General features: G+C 36.3%; 1 protein-coding gene across 13 annotated transcripts in view; it reads right to left on the bottom strand.

Moving 5' to 3' along the window:
• The window catches only part of LOC137030018 (adhesion G protein-coupled receptor L3-like), a 433,419-nt gene extending 415,493 nt beyond the window's left edge, over positions 1–17,926 (bottom strand). For all 13 annotated transcript variants that reach the window (XM_067399942.1, XM_067399940.1, XM_067399945.1 and 10 more), the window contains exon 1: positions 17,449–17,926. The gene's annotated coding sequence lies outside the window, so the exon portion shown is untranslated. The remainder of the gene's footprint in view (positions 1–17,448) is intronic.
• Between the last annotated feature and the right edge of the window lie 2,778 nt (positions 17,927–20,704).

A 20,704-nucleotide genomic window follows, 5' to 3' on the forward strand; every position in this document is an offset into this window, starting at 1 on the left:
TTTCTCAGAATTGCTTAATCTAAAGTCACAATTGCGAGTCATAAAGTCAGAATTGCAAGATACAAAGTCGCAATTGCATGTTACAATGTCAGAATTGTGGATATAAACTCGCAATTCTGATTAATTCTTTTTTCTTGCAATTGCGAGTTCACATCTCACAATTCTGGCACTGACTTTTTTCTGAGGAAAAAAGTCTGTCTTTTCAAAAGATCCTCAAAAGCTACACATCATGTTGAGATCCAAAGAAATTCAGGAACAAATGAGAAAGAAAGAAAGTAATTGAGATCTATTAGTCTAGAAAAGGTTATAAAGCCATTTCTAAATCTTTGGGACTACAGAGAACCACAGTGAGAGCCATTATCCACAAATGGTGAAAACATGGAACAGTGGTGAACCTTCCCAGGAGTGGCCGGCCGACCAAAATTACCCCAAGAGCGCAGCGACGACTCATCCAAGAGGTCACAAAAGACCCCACAACAGCATCCAAAGAACAGCAGGCCTCACTTGCCTCAGTTAAGGTCAGTGTTCATGACTCCACCATAAGAAAGAGACTGGGCAAAAATGGCCTGCATGGCAGAGTTCAAAGTCGAAAACCACTGCTGAGCAAAAATAACATAAAGGCTTGTCTCGGTTTTGCCAGAAAACATCTTGATGAAGACTTTTGGGAAAATACTCTGTGGACTGATGAGACAAAAGTTTAACTTTTTGGAATGTGTGTGTCCCATTACGTCTGGCATAAAAGTAACAGCATTTCAGAAAAAGATCATCATACCAAAAGTAAAATATGGTGATGGTAGTGTGATGGTCTGTTTTGGGGCTGTTTTGCTGGTTCAGGACCTGGAAGACTTGCTGTGATAAATGGAACCATGAATTCTGTTGTCTACCAAAAAATTCTGAAGGACAATGTCCGCCCATCTGTTTGTGACCTCAAGCTGATGTGAACTTGGGTTCTGCAGCAGGACAATGATCCAAAACACACCTGCAAGTCCACCTCTGAATGGCTGAAGAAAAACAAAATGAAGACTTTGGAGTGGCCTAGTCAAAGTCCTGACCTCAATCCTAGTGAGATGCTGTGGCATGACCTTAAAAAGGTGGTTCATGCTCGAGAACACTACAATGTGGCTGGATTACAACAATTCTGCAAAGATGAGTGGGCCAAAATTCCTCCACAGCACTCTGACAGATTCACTGCAAGTTATCGCAAATGCTTGATTGCAGTTGTTGCTGCTAAGGGTTGTCCAACCAGTTATTAGGTTTAGGGGGCAAGCAGTTTTTCACACAGGGCCATGTGAATTAGGATTTTGTTTTCCCTTCATAATAAAAACCTTCATTTAAAAACTGCATGTTGTGTTTACTTGTGTTATCATTGATTCATATTTAAATTTGTTTGATGATCTGAAAAATTAAAGTGTGACAAACATGCAAAAAAAAATAAAAAATCATGAAGGGGGCAAGCACTTTTTCACACCACTCTATCTCGCAATTCTGACATTATGACTCGGGTTCACAGACAGGGCTTAGCCTAAACCAGGATTAGGCCTTAGTTCAATTAGGGCATTTAAGTAGCTTTTATAAACTTTCACTAGAAAAATAACATTACTGGTGTGCATCTTATGGCACTGGCATATTTTGAGATATGTCATGACTGGCTGCTTTTAGTTAAAACAGCTCAAACATGCATTTTAGTCTGGGACTCGCAATTGTGACTTTAAATCACGCAATTATGAGAAAAAAAGTCAAAATTGTGAGATAAAACATCGTAATTACCTTTTAAATGTTTTTATTCCATGGCAGAAACAAGCTTCCAAGGAATGAAATAGATTCAAGGTTAAATATGTATGTATGTATAAAATTTTATCTCAACACATTTAAAAGACCACATAAAGTATGCAATTATCCAATGCAAGTGGTTTCAGTAGTCCCTACATTTTTTCATCAATTTGGAATAGATTTTAGCATGAACGTTATTGGTGAATCAAAATTTGTTTGTGAAAATATTCATATGCAGATTTCATGCACAAATTAGTGAATGAGACCCACGATTCGAATGCATGACGTCATAGGACTATCAAGACAAGAATGTCATGACAAGGTCATTGTATTTGTATAGCAGTTTTCACAACACATTGTAACTTTACAAAAAAAAAAAAGCCTTTTTGTTTTAAAGAATGCAGTGAGGAAGTCAGAGTCGACTTTGGCACAAAAAAATCAATGGATATTCAGGCACCTCTCTGATTGGTGGATGATCTCACATCGGGTCCCGGCTGGTTGTAATATACACAATTTCTATCCTTACATTTAGATTACAACATAACCTGACACAAAAGCTTGTGCTGTCTGTTTTTTTGCACAATGATTAATTGCATAGTAAGTAAGTAATATCAGCGAGAGAGGGACACTTGCGGAAAGAATGTGAATAAAGATGTGTTTTTGGTTGGTAAAGGTATTTGCAGTCTGTGTTTCTCTTTGTGAGACATGAATAACAAAGTGCACCATCGCACAGAGAAAAAAAACAGTAGGCTACTCTTGAAAAAATAACACCAAGTATAATTAATTACTGAGAAATGAGCATGTTAAAATATTGTAAGGGCCATTTGTTGCATTTGTGTCACCTTGCTTAGCCCAGTTATCATTTGCTCATGAAAACAGAGGTGACTAAAGATGTGGTTGTATTTGGTTGGCAATGTAGTATTTGCACTTGCAAGTTTCCAATAAAACAAATGAAAGACGTAGTGCGCAGGGGGTGGGGGGTGTTATGGGGAGGGCATTGGTCACCCACCGGTAGAAACATAAATTAGCGCCTGTTTGTGTGTGTGTGTGTGTGTGTGTGGTATGCAGTTGATTGACCCTCAGGCCATAAAATCATAATAACAATTTGAATGATTGCAAAGGATACTCATTCATTCATATCTCTCAGATTCACATCAGGCTTTTCATCAAATTGGCTGCATAAATAAATTCACACATAATTACAGCAATGACCTTGAGAAACACCTGATTTTTTTACATATTTCTCAGCAACACACCACAGCAACACACCACATCTGATCAGAATTAATCAGCAATGACATGCTCGTGTTGTCATGATTTCACACACAAAAGCAGAAATACTTTCATGACATCAAGCCTTTTCTGCATCTCTTTCTGAAGTCCTTTAACACTAAGGATTACCAGTAAATCCTCCATATGGCGGTCCAGCTGAAGGATCCCAGCGGGCAGTGGCCCTGCTTGATTTTTGATTTGATAATCCTCTTCATTACAGACTGAGAAAGAGACATCTTACCATCAGGAACAAAGGAGGGGTTATAGAGGCCAAAAGATGAAAATTCATTCAAGGGTATGATGAAGCACAACCCTGCATCCATATTCATATTAACAACTATTATTATCTATCTAAAATCTAAAAATGTTGTGAAAATTTGACATCTACTTATAATAATTATTATTAGTAGTAGTATTAATATTATAGTTATTGTATCAATAATACATTTTATTATTATTAAAATAAATAAATAAATAAATAAATAAATAATAAAAGGGTTAATAAGATTATTATTATTAATATTATTATTATTATAGGTATTAATAATATATTTTATTATTATTATTATTATTATTATTATTATTATAGGTATTGTATTAATATATTATTATTATTAAAATAAATAAATAATACAATAAAAATAATGCAATAAAATAAATAATAAAAAGGTTAATAATTCAAATACTTATTATTATTATTGGTATTATTATTAATAATACATTTTATTATTATTATTATTAAAAATAATTGATTAATGAATAAAATATAATAAATAATAGAAAGTTAATAATAACACTTTTATTATTATTATTATTATTATTATTATTATTATTATTATTATTATAAAAAAATATATATTTTCCATGAAACCTTAAGGTCTGGTTTCACAGACAGGGCTTGGATCAAGCCAAGAATATGCCTTAGTTCAATTAGGACATTTAAGTAGCTTTTATAAATGTGCCTTAGAAATAAAATACATTACTGATGTGCATCTTGAGATAAAACAATGGTACTGAAATAATTTAAGATACTGTATGTCAGTGCAAGTTGCTTTTAGTACAGAACTAAGCTTAAAAGGTTAATTCACCCAAAAATGAAAATTCTGTCATTTATTACTCACCCTCATTCCGTTCCACACCTGTAAGACCTTCGTTAATCTTCAGAACACAAATTAAGATGTTTTTGTTGAAATCCGATGGCTCCATGAGGTCTGCATAGGGAGCAATGACATTTTTTCTCTCAAGATCCATAAAGGTACTAAAAACATATTTAAATCAGTTCATGTGAGTACAGTGGCTCAATATTAATATTATAAAGCGACGAGAATCATTTTGGTGTGCCAAGCTCCGAAGCTTCCTGAAGCAGTGTTTTGAAATCGGCCATCACTAAATAAGTCATTATTTTGTTTTGCTTTTTTGGCACACCAAAAATATTCTTGTCACTTTATAATTTTAATATTGAGCCACTGTACTCACATGAACTGATTTAAATATGTTTTTAGTACATTAATGGATCTTGAGAGAGGAAGTGTCATTGCTCCCTATGGAGGCCTCACTGAGCCATCGGATTTCAACAAAAGTATCTTAATTTGTATTCCGAAGATTAACGAAGGTCTTACAGGTGTGGAATGGTATGAGGGTGAGTAATAAATGACAGAATGTTCATTTTTGGGTGAACTAACCCTTTAAGCCTTGTTTGCGAAACCAGGCATAAGTTTTATCTTGTTTTATTGAATTTCCCGCTTATGACTTCAGCAATTCAGCTGTCCAATCACATTTCAGGGGTCTGGCTAGAGCCACCCCAGACTACCCACCTGGACACGCCCCTGATTGCACAACCTCATCCCTCCATTCTGATGAAAACAGAAAGAAACTAATGACAAGGGTGTGACTCAGACAAGTTTTTGCAGCTTTGCTCTTTTCTTTAAGTTCTCTCGTTTTGTCTAAGCTCTTAAAGGCTCAAACTGTCACTCTTTCTTTCTCTGGGTTTTATTCAGCATTCAGCGTAGCATGCCAAGAGGAACAGTTGATGTCTCTAACGCTTCACTTAAACCCGAATAAAAGGCATCCGAAATCTTCTTCCTGATCTCATGTGACAGTGTGACTGCAGAATAATGCAACTGCAGCCGCCCTGAAAACACCCTTGACTCCATGATGACGCACAGATCTTAACTCAAACCTAATTTACACAAGAGTTTAGAGTGGACTGGAGCCACAAAATATAATTTTCATTTTGAAAGGAATCTTAATGGTTCCTCCAACCTTTCTGAACAGCGAGCCTGTCAATATGACATTAAAACTGACCCCAGGTGCTTTCTTAATACACATGCCTTAAATGTGCCCAAGAATGCTTTTTCACAAGATGTAATATAAGTCTAAGGTGTCTCCTGAATGTGTCTGTGAAGTTTCAGCTCAAAATACCCCATAGATTTTTTTTAATTAATTTTTTTTACTACCTATTTTGGGGCATCATTAACTATACACTGATGTTGACAGCGCCTCCCCTTTAAATCGCGTGCTCCCTGTCACACGAGCTCTCGACTATATTACAGTGCATTTACAAAGTTCACACAGCTAATATAACCCTCAAATGGATCTTTACAAGATGTCCGTCATGCATGCTGCATGCATGCTTCAAATTATGTGAGTAAAGTATTTATTTTAATGTTTACGTTTGATTCTGTGTGAGTTTGAGGCTATGCTCTGTGGCTAACGGCTAATGCTACACTGTTGGAGAGATTTATAAAGAATGAAGTTGTGTTTATGAATTATACAGACTGCAAGTTTAAAAATGAAAATAGCTACGGCTCTTGTCTCCATGAATACAGTAAGAAACGATGGTAACTTTAACCACATTTAACAGTACATTAGCAACATGCTAACAAAACATTTAGAAAGACAATTTACAAATATCAGTAAAAATATCATGATATCATGGATCATGTCAGTTATTATTGCTCCATCTGCCATTTTTCGCTGTTGTTCTTGCTGGCTTACCTTATCTGTGCACAGATCCAGCCGTTAATACTGCCTTTCCTTGTGTAATGCTTGAACATGGGCTGGCATATATGCAAATATTGGGGTCGTACATATTAATGATCCCGACTGTTACGTAACAGTCGGTGTTATGTTGAGATCCGGAGGTCTTTTAAACAAATTAGATTTATATAAGAAGGATTGAGCAATGGGGTTTGAAACTCAATGTATGTCTTTTCCATGTACTGAACTCTTGTTATTCAACTATGCCAATATAAATTCAATTTTTGATTCTAGGGCGCCTTTAAAACATTGTTTTCATCCTAACATTGAGTGCACACAAACGTTTTCAGATTTGCATATATGCATAAGCTGTAATTTATGCTATATGTACTTATGCTATAATTTACCAGTTAGTCTAAAGTTATGTGTAAATGCACAAGCTTCATACCATGTCATCTCCTCAAAATAACCATAAATGGGTCTATGGATATTTCCATCCAGAAATGTGACACTAGTGTGTTTATTGGTATTAGAACTAGGAAAAAAAAAAACATTCTTTGAAGTTAATTCAAAGAATGTACCTTGAATACAGGGGAAGATACCCTATAAGGCTGTAATCTAAAGCATGCATGACATAAATTATTTGTTTCAAAGCAAAATCTGTGAAAATTTGATACCATCTAGGACACGGTTTGAGTGGTGCTCACAAACGTACATTAGTTACAGTAATAAACAATAAACTAAATTACACATTGCATTACAAAATATCTTTAGAAGCTTCTTGCACAAAAAAAGCATGCTCTGTTTATATTTATAGTCTATATATAATGTTTTAGTCAAGTGGGCTTACTCTATTGACCCCTATTGTTTCTAATAAGCGCATCTATCTAATGAACCCCATAAAAAAAGCATTAACTGAATTCATTGTGCTCAAAACACATAATTTTAATGCATAAACTTTACCCACTTACATTAGTTTCATTGTAGGGACAAATGGGCCAAGCAAAAACAATTATAGAGGCTGTACTTGGGACGCAAATGAGCTAAAATGGTTTTATATGTAAGGAATTATGGATGACGGGACTTTGAATTATTAGAAAAATAATGCACCCCGAGGTTGTGAATCAGTATATAGTGTACTCAAATTTGGGCACAAGTAAGGACCCTGGCTCACTACACATTGGGACACTAAAGACTCTATTTCTGGCAACATGGATCGTCCTCATTGTACAACATCACTACTGGTATTTATGAACAACAGCAGAATCTTTCTGACATTATTTTGTAAATGTTATTTAAATGACATTATGATAAATACTTTGCTTGTTACATATACCTGCATCATTTCAGCCATAAATAAATTATAAATGTTAGCTAGATTATGTTCATTACCTGTCTAGCGATGTATGCTTATGCTGAAATACATTTAAATAACAGTTTGTTTTTTCAAAACATCTATCATGTGTCATCATGTGTGGTGAACTGGCTTGAGTGATTTATGTTTCTATCTTTAGAAGTTCCATTAAGGGAACATAGTGAGCATCGATGCTCCCTGGTTTTTATTGTGCATTGTGGGACTTATTAATGAGTGAAGATTTCAGTGCATTGAAAGAATTTTGCGACTGAGACAGCTCTTAAAATGTCCGACTTCCTGATCAGTGCCGTGACTACTGAACTAGGGAGCTGATTGAGGTGCACACAGAGTTTGTAGGAAAATAACTGCACACCTTAGAACATTGGTCAGCCAATCAGAATCAAGCATTCAGCTGGCCCCATAGTGTGTATACTGTATATATTATATACACACACACAATTTTCATAAAATGAAGTCCTATAGCCTCTTTCAAGATACTTCCTTAACTTCAAAATGTTGTCGTCAGCAGCTCAATCCAGCCAATGAGACACAAGTCTAAAAAGATACATATTTTTCTGCTACATCTCTGTTTCCCAATATCTGTGTTTCTCTCTTCTCTGGCAGTGCATGAAGCAGGACACAGATCTACTGGAGCAGCACTGCAGTGGCTTTACCCTCTCACACATACACTGGCCCCTAAGGACTGACCAATGTCACCTAACAGACGGATCCGACGCACAAACCCCACAGGGCTCAAATCTGACACTGCGGATAGAGAAACACGAGGAAAGAGAGAGAGAGAGAGAGAGAGAGAGAGAGAGAGAGAAAGAGATAGAGAGAAAGAGAAAGAGAAAGAGAAAGAGAAAGAGAAAGAGAAAGAGAGACAGAGATGAATTGTTGTGCTGGAACAGCCAGGTGGTTTCTGTCAGCACTACTTTAAGCGTGAATGGACAAAGACTCATCCTCAGTGAAGAGCCAGAACAGCTGTACCAAACACACATATTTACTTAACTTAAAGGATTAGTTCACTTTCAAATAAAATTTTCCTGAGAATTTACTCACCCCCATGTCATCCAAGATGTTCATGTCTTTCTTTCTTTAGTCGAAAAGAAATTAAGGTTTTTGATGAAAACATTCCAGGATTATTCTCTTTATAGTGGACTTCAGTGGCCTCCAAATGGTTGAAAGTCAAAATTACAGTTTCAGTGCAGCTTCAAAGGGCTTTAAACAATACCAGACTAGGAATAAGGGTCTTGTCTAGCAAAACGATCAGTCATTTTAAAAAAAAATCCAACTGTATATGCTTTATAAACACATGATCACCTTGCTGCTTTCCGTATTCTTCAAAAAGCTTACGCTGTATGTCCTACGCCTTCCCTATTCAACTTACAGAAGTAGAATAGGGTGGGCGTAGGACATACAGCATAAGTCATAACCTATAAAATAGCGTGTGCATAACACTTTTTCCTTAATAACATGAGATGTTGGCCAAATGACAGAAAAAAAACTGAGTGCCCACTGCCCACATAGCTATAGTAAATTTTATCACCTGCAAGTTGATGAAAACATAGATGTGGACGTTCTAATGATGCACAAAACACGTAGGCTAAGTCTGAAATTGAACTTGTGACTCCATTTGAGCTTGATTTTGGTTAAATGTTCATAATATAATGACATGTGCAAGTGTATGACCTATAAAGCCACAATCACACAACATGGTGTTTAATTATTAAATAAAAATAGAGTAGTTTTTTTTTATTATTTTTTATTTCCTGAAAAGTAGAATTCATGGAGAAGTTTACGCCTGACAGTGACAATATTCTGGTTAACGTTACACTCAGGGACACAGGAGTTCAATGTTCACACCACCAAAACAAAGATAAACACGCTGTGATGACCTGCTCTCATTTACTGCAACACAATTTTGTGAACAAGTGCAATTTTAATAGACAAATGGAGACTTGGAAGGAATAATGACACACACACAGAGACGGCAGGTGTTTTGGCAACGCCCAGTGCAGTAATTGTATTTCTGGCTTGGGCAAGAGATTGATTTAGTTAATTAAACAGAATGTATGTGGAGACATTTAGGTGCTGTCCCTGCTAACAAATGGCTATGCTAAACACCGAGCAGCTGACAATGTCCAAATTCCCCACACTGGACACAAGAAACACACTGAGATAATCAAGCACATACACCTACTAGCCACAATTCTTTACCACTTTACATAATTCCTGTAACTTCATGCTTTTTAACCCTGGGCTAAGCAACATTTAACACATGTCATTTGTGAATTCAACTAATTGTAGTTCCAGTGGTGCAAGAGCAAACTGCGAGAGAGACAAATAAAAGTGTCCAAGATAAAGAAAATTTTAGAAAAAAACGTTCATACAATTTTCAAGATAAATGTCATGAGGTGTAACCATAAAGTAGAAAATCAGCACAAAGGCTTGTCGCATCTTTAAAAAAAAAAAAAAAAAAATGGCAGAATGGCAACAAGAGTAAAACAATGTAGAAGCCATCTTTATACAAGAGGTCACATGATTACATAGATCACATGGTGGCCAAAAATCACATGATCACAAAGCAAACCACTGTACATGAATAAATAGCTAACTCATTCATTGGGTATCGGGTACTAAAATGCATGTATAAATTTGGACTTTGGTCATTTAAAATTTCATGGCTACATTTGTTTAACAATAATATTCTCTTATAAAGGCAATAACTTAACCTTATTTCTTTTCGACTGAAAAAAAGAAAGACATGAACATCTTGGATGACATGGTGGTGAGTAAATTATCGGGAAAATTTTATTTGAAAGTGGACTAATCCTTTAAGTGAGAATATACACTACCATTCAACAGTTTGGAATAATTAATATATATTTTTTTAATGTTTTTGAAAGAAGTCTCTTATGCTCACCAAGGCTGCATTTTTTGATCAAAATTACAGTAAACAAAAATATGAAGCAGCAAAACTGTTTTCTATATTGATAATAATAAGAAATGTTTCTTGAGCAGCAAATCAGCATGTTAGAATGATTTCTGAAGGATCATGTGACACTGAAAACTAGAGTAATGATGCTGAAAATCCAGCTTTGACACCACAGGAGTAAATTACATTAAAACAGATATTGTATATTCTTATCATTTTTCACAATACTAATGTTTTTGTGCAAATAAATGCAACCTTGGTGAGCATAAGAGACATTAAAATCTTAATTATTTCAAACCTTTAACCCCCCCCAAAAATTAAAAAAATAATTATAATGATTACAAATTAACTTTTGCACTAAAAGAAAACGTTTATTTTTAAAAACAAATAATCAGCTCAAAATTCACTATGCCAAAAAAAAAAAAATAGTATATTGTCGCTGTCAGGCAGAAACCTTGTGTATTGTGTTTTATAATATTATCTTATAAAGGCAATAACTTAACATTCTCAACTCTTCGAGTTAGTCTTGGCCAAAATGAAGGAAATAATATAAGAAAGACAAAACTTCACACCAAGTTCTCTTAGAAATCCACAGCCTAGAGAAACAAAGGCCGTCTATGTTTATAAATCTCAGAGATATGTTGCTTTATCAGCCAGTGGAAAAGGGAGTCTCAGCTAGCGCAGTGACCTTCATCTGAATGCAAACTACATGTTATCACTCCTAAACCTGCCCAAACGCCCTCACAAATGATTCCAGGCCCGCAAGAAACACAAAAAAGCGGCCCTGTGAAGCGAGTCATTCTGCAGTTCACATCACCGCAATGCAGAGCCATTATTTAAAAGAGATAAAGACTTTCTCATTCAACAGTATCTGTCATGGGGAAAAATGAGTGGGATTCCCACCCTCCAGCCTGTTGGTTTGGTATATCAAGAGCAAGTCCACGTGAAAGCAAAACAAAATAATGTATTTCCCGCAGGCAACAGTTCACTTGCATGAAGTTGGGGCCATCTACGAAAGTTAATTGAAGAGCCCATGTCTCCTTCCATTATACAACAGCAAGACCTATTCAGTCCATTGTGTTATAGCGTCCATATGGCAGAATCAAATCAAGCAATGGAGACGCAAATGAGCCAACAACTCCAGTCTAAAAGTGAAGCCTCAAAGTGCACAGACAAATAAGCCAATGAGATCAGTCTATATTTTCAGCAGGGCTGAAAATTAAAGAGCACTTATTTAGGCACAAAATATAACAGGAACAGTAGATGATGCCTACTAAGTTTCACCTTAACTGGCCAAAGTGTTAATTGGCCGAGATAGCCAGACATTTTTTATTATTATCATTTCAAACTCTGTAATAGCTGTGAAAAACAAATCAAAAACATGATTAAGACTGGCAGGAATATAGGCAAACTATCCAACCCAGACCGACTGGAAATACGAGACTCTGCTTACATTTCTGCAAAGTAGTATTTTCAAAAGTACCAACTTCGATACCAAGTCGATACTGAAATTTAAAAAATGTGAAGCTATGAGTGCTGCGGAGCGGATTTGTAAACACCTCTGATTGACCACTGTGTTCACATGCTCAACATATATGTCTGTAATTTGGCTACAATGATCAATGTTTGTTTGATCAGCGTTTGAAAGCACACGGAAATGTTTGAATTTGAAAGCAGGAGCGTTTGAAAACATCAGCATCACTGATGTCTATTTACAACATGTTTTTGAAGCGTTGATCACTGTAGCCAATCACAGACAAATCTGTTGAGCGCGTGAACACAATGGCCAATCAGAGGTGTTTACACATCCGCTCAACAGCACTCAGAGCGTCACTTTTATAAAATTATCAGGCACTTTAAGTGATATTATTTTTTCTCTGAAACAGTTAAACGTGATTTTGGCAACATTTTAATTGTTGTAATGTTTGGTTGTTGCACGTATCACTTCAGTTCAGAAATTAAATACCGGGTGAGTGGCGCTAAAAGGTTAATGCTACATTACTTTTGAAATTAACATAACACCTACACTAAACCCTACACTAATCCTAAACGTTAACCAAACCAAACGTGAGAACACATTTGCTGAAGCAATTTTAGCTTGTTTTTAAGAGTTTTTTAGCTATTTTATCATGACTCAGGACTCGAGCGCTTCACATCACAAGTGTAATGCTGTACCAGGTGAGCTACAGAGCAAGTTTATTTTATCAGAAAATAACATATGGAGCTGGTTTTGCAATGCAAACATCAAAATGTATTAGTTTACAAATCATACACTATGGTAAAAGTGGTTTGAGGTCAAAAGATATTGTGCAAGGAACTGTGAAAATAAGTCTTTATTAATGATTAATCTGATCCGTAATCATAAATTGTGATAAATCATAAATTGAAAAGAAATAATAGTCCTTATTGTTTTACTGCCACCAATCTTCATTTCAGCTGCAAAACTGCAGTAAATTTTATATAGGTATGTTTTTAGAGTTTTGCAAAAATCTAGGTAGACATATTTCCAACTGAAAATATCAGAAAAAATGATCGAAAAACGGTAGCCTGAAATAGAAACAGCAGCAAATTAGCGGTCAATGAAATTGCTTCATATGGAAACAGTCAACAATACCTTTAACGAATAGCAGGCCTCAGTGTCACCCAGGCTGTGAATTAACCACCCGGTTATAAATTTCCTTCATTAGGGCACAAAGCACACGGCGGCCAATGGGAAGACGAAGCCCCTAAGGGGCCCGATGGAGACGCACAAATTCATTTCAGATGCTCAGAGAAATCTGGCAGAAAATCACAACACATAGAGAGAGAAAAAGCGAGATCCAGCGAGCATTTTCAGGGCACCAGTTCAGCTGACAGGAAGACAAAACGAGAAAAGCAATATCTCACCTGCTCTTCAGAGGAGTAAATAGCAGATAGCTCTTACAAAGGAAACCCTCAACTCCCATTGCATCTGAAGTGACAATCTAACAGAGCTATTGGATCACTATAATAAACCGCTTTCAACATCTCAACCCGCACCTGCACCAGCACAAATGTACACATAACCACAACGACACAAAAAGATTGCATCATGTCTGGGATCTCTCAATCGGTTGTATATTTTGTCACAGGATGACACATCCAAACTAGAACTGGATCACATTGCCTTTTGATAATATATACATATACATATACATATACATATACATATACATATACATATACATATAAATATACATATACATATACACACACACAATATATACATATATACATTTCAGAGAAACTACCATTTTGACCTTTCTTGCCAAAAATGTTGAAGGTATTTTAATTAAAAAAGTAAAAGCATTAAAACTCCAGTTAAAAATAATTCACATTCTGGGTCTCATTCATGAAACACAAGCGGAGATAATTTGAAGTTTTGTGAGTTTAGTAAAATGTGCTCATTAAGTGGTAAAAATTGATCTGTTATTCTTACATGGGCTTAAATGAAGTATGACATTGCAAAGCATTTTTATCTGCCGTTTTTCTTTTATTCATTTGTTAAATTAAGCAGCAATGTGATTAAAAACTGTGGAGACTGAATCAGAATCAAATCAAACGCTTCTCAGTCAACTGAAAAGAGAGAAGCCTCATTTGAAAGTGATGTGAACAGTTCATAATGTTTCTGCATCATATTCACTATAGTACTTCGAATTCTTTAGTTACAATCACATTACAATGAATCAATACATTCAGTTATTAACATTCGTAATTCAGAGCATTTTTACAATACCACTTTGTTCCACTTTGTGGAACTATTATATGTAACCAAACCAAGGGTATTTTGCATAATTTCCATAATTCACCCAAAAATGGTGAAAATTCACCCTTAAGTTGTTCCAAACCTGTATGAACACAAAAGAAGATATTTTTAAGAATATGGGTAAACAAACAGTTGATGGGCCCCCATTGACTTCCATAGCATGGGGAAAAAATACTATGGAAGTCAATGGGGCCCATTAACGGTTTGGTTACCAACATTCTTCAAAATATCTTCTTTTGTATTTAGCAGAACAAAATAATTCATGCAGGTTTGAAACAACTTGAGGGCGAGTAAATGATGAAGAATTTTTTTTTTGGGTGAATTATCCCTTTAACTACATTAGTTAACATAAACTAGCAATGAAAAATACTACTAAAGCATTTATTAATCTTAGTAAATGATCATTTCAACATTTACTAATATATAACAGTATGTATAATCTTTTAATATTATTTAAATGGACTAACGTTAACAAACACTATAACAAAATTGCTCACTGTTAATTAATGTTAGTTAATGCATTAACTAACATTAACTAATTGGACCTTATTGTAAAGCGTTACCTTTATGTCTTTATATTCAAAAGCCTAGTAAGCTTTTTAAAAGATTTTTTGTGCATTTGAAATGCTAATCATGCTATGTTATTGTTCACTTTTTTATTGTGAATATTCAATTAATCGACATAGTGACAGTCCAATTCATTGATATCTTACCAAGTCTAATGCAATTTTGCTACTGATGTTTATGTTCTTTTTATAAAAGCCCTCAAACGTGATACAAGGACCGTGCTATTCATAATGTTATTTAATTCTACATCATCAGCAAAATCATCATCGTGAATGGATCATGAATATTTGATATATCGCTCAGCCCATAGGTCACACTAATGGCAGATCACACATTGCAATTCAACCCCATGACCCAATAGTTATTGATTAATGTGTTTCGTTGATTTAATTTGAGACCAGTTGGGGTCAAAGGATCCTCTGTAATCAATCAACCCTCTGAGGAGCTGCCGGGAATGCAGGAAAAATGAAGTGGAAGGTTTCATGCGGGGGTTCATCAGCGAGGTGAGGGAGACATGAACGGGGTGGCTGAACTAATCTTATTTAGACCAAGCGAATAAGAGCGAGCACACAGGAAGCCACTCAGGAGTGCGTTTCCAAAGCCCTCAGCCCGTATCGGGTGAATCCAGTCGGTATGTTGACCGCCCGTGCTCTGATTCTCAGACTTAATGAGAAAATGTGTTTTCAGTTTAGTAAAGTACTGCTGGGTTGTATTAAAGTGACTAATGCGGTCAGTGTGAAGGCCGTAAACGGCAGATACTGGAGCAGACATCTATTCGCTGCAGAGATGAGGTCAACGAATGCTCAACGCAGTCAAACAGCACACTCACACACTAATACACAACAAAGCGAAAAATCCATGAAGACAGGTTATGCTGTAAGCAAAGCTCAGGTTGACAAGCAGTGAGACCCAAATCATTACATGTCTCCGCTCTTCAGGGATGACATCAACATTCAGGATGCCAGAGAGACAGAGAGACGGCTCTGTTAGCGCACAAGCGCATGTTTACTTAGCTAGATGAGAACTATAATGATAACTATAACAATAACTATATTAGCTTCCAAACCAACGCACAAAAATGTTTTGTTTACTATAAAAGCAGCTGCTGTTTTGTGATCTGCCACTTTAAATGTTCCCATTGACATACGTTATACGACTGACAGACCGCAATGGTTGGAGTTAAAAATCATCATTTGTGTTCTACTGAAGAAACAAAGTCACCTACAACTTTGTTTGCCCTGGGGGTAAGCAGATAAACATCACAATTTCATCTTTGGGTGAACTATCCCTTTAAAGCAGGTAGATTCTGATTGGCTGACAGTTTTTTTATGTTCATCAGCTGGAAAAAAAAAACGTTCTAAAAGTGATTTCAACATTATCGTTATAGCTGTGGTGTAGACTTCCCCATTCTCGTACAATTAGAATGAAAATAGTTATCGTTCTTTAAATATAACTACGATATTTGCGTCAATGCTTTGTTTATGTGGTCTGCCATTTTAAATGCTTGAGTGCTAGTCGTGGATTCTGATTGTCTGTCTTTTTTTTATCGTTCTGAAGGTTATTTCAACAATATTGTTCCTGTGTAGTTATCGTTATCGTGTGGATTTCTATTCTCTATTCTATTCTCATAGAATTATAACGTTTATTTAAACTTTATTTTTCTCATAGGCCCAATCGTCCTTTATTTGAACGAGTCTTTATACTTTTTTTAATAAAGCTAAATACCTAGAGCATGTCTTCTTCCTGGCAACTCTGTTTCTGTGGCAAAGTGACGAGCCAGTATTTGATACCCCATACTGCTTTTTTTCTCCATCATTTGAGGGCCAGTTCCAAATCGGACACAGTTTGAAGGTTTGTTCACCCTGGTTCTCTGAAGAGCAAGAACGTTCCGCTGAGAGCAAAGTTACTACACGAATGCTTCAGGCATCAATGCAGAACACATTCGCCCATTCAATCTCCCTCGTCTTCCAGTAGAATGTCAAGCAGTAGCTCTCCAAGGAAAGCAAGCATTCAGGTGAGACTAACAGAGAGAGCTCATAAGGTCCCTTCAGAGGCTCCTGGAAAAGGCCAGCTCCATTATTCCTGAAGTATGGGCATTTATGCAGTTTCCTTCCAACAACAGAAAATCTACTGAAACTAATACAGCGCAATGAACCCATGGATCATATAGGAACAGAATCAGTTTTAAACGACATTTTCTCCACAGACTGCGTCAATTTGCATGGTTCGCCTTTGCGCAGCTGCGCGCTTCAGAGAAAGCGTCAGTATTTCAATTATCTTAATCCAATAAGTTCTAAAGGAAGTTAATTGGAGTCTTTATTACGTAATCAATGTATAAAAATAGTAATTGAGCACCGATGCAACGTACAGCGCAGGAGAGTATAAAAGGTGAGCGCAACGGAGCCACATGCACATATAATGAAGCATTGCGGTAAAAGTACTTAAAACACTCCAAAGCTCTCTTCAGTCTGGCATGATGTTTAATAGGACATTAAAACACAGACTGATATGTTGGGTAACCAACCTTTTGAGTGCAATCCATGAGCTACTCAATGATACTCATAGCCTATTTTATAAGTATGATATTAGGAATCGCGGAAGAACAGGGACTTGGAAACACGCGCAGAGGTTAATCATCTTAATAACCAGCGGGCGCGCGCTCGCAAACGACCATCCAAACAACACACTTTTATATAAAACGACAGGATAGCAATATCTTCGTGAAATTCAAATAGTTGATAAAGGACAGATTTTCAGGGCTCACTGAAATCAGGCTGAACTTACCCGCGTCTCTTCTTGGGGATGGAGGGTCTTTTTGCGCACCCGGCGCACAGTCCGCACACGCGTCTCCGGACACAATCAGTCTCTTTTATGCGATGAAAATCGTCCTTGCGCGCAGAAATAAATGGTGATACTCTGTTTCTCCAACGCAGACACCTTCGATTCCTTTCTATCCTGTAAGGTTAACTCCAAACTGACGCTCTCAGGGTCATCAATGTCTTGATATCCAATTGTTTTACAGGAGCTTCTGAAAAGGAATAAAAAGGCTCCTTGTTTGGATCCCCATCATCAGTCTGAGTGCCACCTCGGCACACCGTGTCCCCATATCGCCCTTCTCCAAAACAAATCAAATGTCGGGAAGCGGTAAATAAGTATGTACATCCAAAGTTCTCCGGCTGTACGTTAAAGCAGTGTGCTGGTGAAGTCCAGGTGCAGCTCCGGTATAATGCGCCGATCTGAGCGCGGTGACAGTCCGATCTCAGCGCACACACCAAGAGAAATGCGGGTTGAAACTGGGTTGCCAGATATTCCTGCAAAACGACACAAAGCGCTCGTCGGAAACAGCGGACAAAGTTAATTCCTTTTTTAATAGTTAATTCCAAGTGGCAATGTAAATAGAGCTATAATAGATATGTAACGAAGTAAATTTTTGTTTTGTGGTGTCTGGCGGTTTAAGAATGTGTCTGAATTTAGAGTTTGGAATCGGCCCTTATTGACTCAAACAAGAATCTTAAGAAAAGTTCCATAAAACTGAAATGAGTATTTAATTATACTACTCATTTCATACAGGATTTCTGTTTGATTCCTCGATTTCATCCATTAACATCACTTTTAGATATTTTAGACTATTTTTTTATTTGGAAATATGATCATGGTAGCATGCTAAAAAATAGAAAATTATCAGCTTTATTGAGCTGAATGAACAAATTAAACCCTTGATTCATGCTCATGATTTGTAAAAGGTAACGAATGTTATTAAATAAAAATACGACGACCATCATCATGTCCATTTTCTTTTTAAATCATTAAAAAAAAAAACACACACACACACACACACACACACTCGCAGTCTTGCGCTCTTCTTCAAGAGGATTCAAATGACGATTACATTCACTACTAAGAAAATCTGGCAACTCTGCGTCGAGAAGCAAGGTGGATAGACTCCAATGAAAAGACTAGAGCTCCCCCTAGCAGTGCAAAAGAAATACTCAATATACTTCTCTCCGTCGCACTGAAAAGCCTCTCACACAACAGAACGTGTTATTAGCTTACAGTATTTTAAAGAGTGCATCGTCTTACTGGCCCGCTGACTCTCAAATGAGCTTTTACACCAGCAAACATGCCTCAATCTTTAATCCTCATTATTACGGCTCGCATTCATAAAAGAGCCAGCTGAGATCTGAGATTACCTGCAGGGTTGCATTGAGTTTTTTGTTCAGACACAGAGGGGAATTGTGCTACCTGTCACAGTATGAGAACACATACAAATCCATTTATTATGGTAATAAACAAAAGATGTTTTCGGTAAAGCAAAAAGTGACATCAAATTTTTGCTATTTTCTCTTTCTTTCTTTCTTTCTTTCTTTCTTTCTTTCTTTCTTTCTTTCTTTCCTTCTTCTTGAAGAAGTCTGTGCTTGATCTGCTTGGCCTTGTTGACGTTTTACAGTAGGCTATTTTGAAAGTGAGATTCAGTATAAAGACAGCTTTACGCTTGCTCAGATATTTCTACATTACCCTTTAATATTATTAAAGAAAAATAAATCTGAATATCCAGCATGTAGGCCTCAGATATGTTAAAAGTGAGATTTTAACGCCAAATTTCTCAACATAATTCTGAGGTCTCCTGAAATCAGTTGCAGCATCCCCTCTTTTTACTCAATTCATTTTGACGTTTGCATCACATAAACCAGCTCCATATGTTTGGCATTGCATAAGTAGTAAACTTGGCTCATCTGGTACACAGCCCGTTCACACCAAAAACGATAGATACATTCCAAGTGCACACTTCAGTTATGTCCTCTGCTGCTCGAGGTTTGAAAGCAGGATGGATTCTGATCATCTGTCAATTTTATTATCGTTCATTTGCTGGGGAAAATTTTGTTGTGAAAGTGAATGATATTGTTTCTCTCTCTGTCAGAAAAAAAGGTTATCACTGGGGCAGTACCCTAAATTACAAAAGTGAAAAGGTACATCTACTTACCCCTAAATGGTGCACATTAGTACCTTAAAGGTACATATTAGTACTTTAAAAGTACATACCTTTGTACCTTAGGGTACTGCCCCAGTGACAAGCATGCTGTGCCGTTATTTGTTATAGTTGAGGTGTCTTTTTATTTCACGTCTGCTTTTGTTAGGCTGAGTGTGAGATCAGAGATTGGTATAAATACATGAATATGTATTTAAATTAAAAATACAAAATACCTCAGTTGAAATGGATCAAAATAAAATACCAAATACAGTGTGTGTGGGGGCATTTAAATTCAAATACAGTGTTTTGTATTTTTTTTTAAATACACAAAATATATGTGAAATTGGCCATTAAGTGAAGTATCATTATTAGGCTAAAATCTGTCTAGACCTATTCTGAATTGGTGTGTACAACTGCTTAGAAACTTTTGTTTTCATTTCAGCTACCTCCACCAACAAACTTGGAACCCTAACCCCTCGCAATCTTCCTCCGTAGCCACACTTTTGTGACGTAGTCCAAATGTGTCCAAATTCAGAGGCTGCCTACTTCGAAGGCCATGTTAAAAGGCAGATTGCGTAACAGGCTGTCCCAATTCGAAGGGTCCTTCAAATGCGGTCCCCAAATGCATCCTTCGTGGACCCTTCCACAACCTTGCCTACCCCAGAATTCATTGTGCTCCAGTGAGGACAGGATTTTTTTTGAGAGAAATTGCTGAATGACAAACATAAGTATTGGGTTTCAGCTTACTTAAATATCTAATGATACAAATGTTAAAATAATAATAAAAAAAACTTTTAAGCAGTTCAAATGTTGATTCATATCTTACTAAGATGTGATTATATGTAGTTTATAGGGGTGTAACGGTACACAAAACTCACGGTTCCGTACGTTTTTCAGTACAGCAGGTGGGGAGAAAACTACACATAAAATTGCTTTTTTTTTAATTAAACAGTGGTTTACTGAACAAATTGTGTTTTTTTTTTTTGTTTGTTTTTTTTTTCTTTAAATATATTAAATTAAATTATAACTAAAGTTTCTTAAGGATAAAAAATATATATTTCCTAATGCTAT

This window comes from Chanodichthys erythropterus, chromosome 11 (genome assembly GCF_024489055.1).
Source record: "Chanodichthys erythropterus isolate Z2021 chromosome 11, ASM2448905v1, whole genome shotgun sequence".
NCBI lineage: Eukaryota > Metazoa > Chordata > Actinopteri > Cypriniformes > Xenocyprididae > Chanodichthys > Chanodichthys erythropterus.